The sequence below is a fragment of the Balaenoptera acutorostrata genome, chromosome X (genome assembly GCF_949987535.1).
Source record: "Balaenoptera acutorostrata chromosome X, mBalAcu1.1, whole genome shotgun sequence".
NCBI classification, from domain to species: domain Eukaryota; kingdom Metazoa; phylum Chordata; class Mammalia; order Artiodactyla; family Balaenopteridae; genus Balaenoptera; species Balaenoptera acutorostrata.
Genome location: NC_080085.1, coordinates 71,491,438 through 71,494,623, shown reverse-complemented (window position 1 = coordinate 71,494,623; position 3,186 = coordinate 71,491,438).

Sequence of the window (3,186 nt, the reverse complement as noted above, 5' to 3'; positions counted from 1 at the left end):
TACTCTACAATAGTGAAACTCAACAAATTGTAAACAGACACAGTGATTTTAAAACCTGTTTGGCTGTTGAGCCCCTTAAAGTCCTTATGAAAGTACGGTGCATCTGAGTATGCATGATGGTGGGGGGCGAGGGAAGGGCGGAGAGGGAGTATAGAGGGAGTATGGTGGCTGATAGGCATAGCTTCTGTAAAACTCTTTGCAGAAGTAGAAGAAATTAATCTTTCAAATTTGGTCACTGAGCCCTTTAAGTTGTTACCAAAAGTGAAGTCCCAGTACGTGAAGCCACAAACAGGAAGAAAGTAAGGATGCAGGAAGAGAAAATAAGTTCCTACCGTAGTTCAGGGATTCAGTCCTTTGAATGGTACCACTCTTTGAAGTGAGTTAAAATCCAAAAGGACTGTAGCACAGTATATATTTGAGAAGAGCTTATACTCTCATTATAGAAAAAAAGGAATAGGGATTTTTTTTTTTTTTTCCACACACACACACTGTATTTTATTTTTACAAGAGATAGATAGACTGACACCAAGCATTGTACATGGATGACCACAACAAAAGCAACAATGATTGCAATTACCAAACATGAAACACACTTATACTATGTCATAATATTGACATTCAGTCCAGTAATCCTCCACTGTAACAGCTCCTTTACTTTGCAGTGAAAATTGATTTGTATATTCTTTTCCTCTGAGTCCTTGTGGGATTTTTTTTTTTTAATTCAGACAGAAAGTCACAAAAATTATACTCATCCTCATCAGTTCACTCAGTCCCATGTAATTAATTTCTTTTTTTTTCATCTTGATCTTTTGTTAGCACTTTTATGAGTTCATCAGTTTTTCATTAGAGTTCTGAAAATGCTTATTCATTCAGTTCAGCAGTACAGTCAGTTACCAGAAACCTGTACTTGTCAGAGTCTTTTCCATGAATTTCTTGAAGATGAAACTCTTTTATAGGAACATATTTGCAAAATCATCAGAGTACACCCAGAACTGTCTGTAAATGACAAAAGACTTAAAAATGACCATGGTTAAAGATTTGATGAAAGTTCATAATAATGCAGTTGACAAGAAAATTAGTTATTTCTGAGATATACATTTTAAAGTAATAACTAGGATTATTACTTATAACATTATACCAGAACATATAAGATTTTTAGACGTTTCCTGTAATGTCTGAAACATTTATATTAACATATTTCCATACATATTTCCATACAAATACAAATATAAGATTTTTAGAAATTTCATGTAATGTCTGAAACATTTATATTAACATATTTCCATACATATTTCCATACAAATACAAATATAAGATTTTTAGAAATTTCATGTAATGTCTGAAACATTTATATTAATATATTTCCATACAAATACAAATATAAGATTTTTAGAAATTTCATGTAATGTCTGAAACATTTATATTAACATATTTCCATACAAATAACCCAATGAAAGTTTAGTATTAGTTGTTTTGTTTGTTTTTTTATACTGCAGGTTCTTATTAGGCATCAGTTTTATACACATCAGTGTATACATGTCAATCCCAATCGCCCAATTCAGCACACCACCATCCCCACCTCATCGCAGTTTTCCCCCCTTGGTGTCCATATGTCCATTCTCTACATCTGCGTCTCAACTTCTGCCCTGCAAACTGGCTCATCTGTACCATTTTTCTAGGTTCCACATACATGCATTAATATACGATATTTGTTTTTCTCTTTCTGACTTACTTCACTCTGTATGACAGTCTCTAGATCCATCCACTTCTCAACAAATGACTCAATTTCGTTCCTTTTTATGGCTGAGTAATATTCCATTGTATATATGTACCACAACTTCTTTATCCATTCGTCTGTTGATGGGCATTTAGGTTGCTTCCATGACCTGGCTATTGTAAATAGTGCTGCAATGAACATTGGGGTGCATGTGTCTTTTTGAATTACGGTTTTCTCTGGGTATATGCCCAGTAGTGGGATTGCTGGGTCATATGGTAATTCTATTTTTAGTTTTTTAAGGAACCTCCATATTGTTCTCCATAGTGGCTGTATCAATTTACATTCCCACCAACAGTGCAAGAGGGTTCCCTTTTCTCCACACCCTCTCCAGCATTTGTTGTTTGTAGATTTTCTGATGATGCCCATTCTAACAGGAGTGAGGTGATACCTCATTGTAGTTTTGATTTGCATTTCTCTAATAATTAGTGATGTTGAGCATCTTTTCATGTGCTTCGTGGCCGTCTGTATGTCTTCTTTGGAGAAATGTCTATTTAGGTCTTCTGCCCATTTTTGGATTGGGGTGTTTGTTTCTTTGATATTGAGCTGAATGAGCTGTTTATATATTTTGGAGATTAATCCTTTGTCCGTTGATTCATTTGCAAATATTTTCTCCCATTCTGAGGGTTGTCTTTTCGTCTTGTTTATGGTTTCCTTTGCTGTGCAAAAGCTTTGAAGTTTCATTAGGTCCCACTTGTTTATTTTTGTTTTTATTTCCATTACTCTAGGAGGTGGATCAAAAAAGATCTTGCTGTGATTTATGTCAAAGAGTGTTCTTCCTATGTTTTCCTCTAAGAGTTTTATAGTGTCCAGTCTTATATTTAGGTCTCTAATCCATTTTGAGTTTATTTTTGTGTATGGTGTTAGGGAGTATTCTAATTTCATTCTTTTACATGTGGCTGTCCAGTTTTCCCAGCACCACTTATTGAAGAGACTGTCTTTTCTCCATTGTATATCTTTGCCTCCTTTGTCATAGATTAGTTGACCATAGGTGCGTGGGTTAATCTCTGGGCTTTCTATCTTGTTCCATTGATCTATGTTTCTGTTTTTGTGCCAGTACCATATTGTCTTGATTACTGTAGCTTTGTAGTATAGTCTGAAGTCAGGGAGTCTGATTCCTCCAGCTCCATTTTTTTGCCTCAAGACTGCTTTGGCTATTCGGGGTCTTTTGTGTCTCCATACAAATTTTAAGATGATTTGTTCTAGCTCCGTAAAAAATGCCATTGGTAATTTGATAGGGATTGCATTGAATCTGTAGATTGCTTTGGGTAGTATACTCATTTTCACAATGTTGATTCTTCCAATCCAAGAACATGGTATATCTCTCCATCTGTTGGTATCATCTTTAATTTCTTTCATCAGTGTCTTATAGTTTTCTGCATACAGGTCTTTTGTCTCCCTAGGTAGGTTTA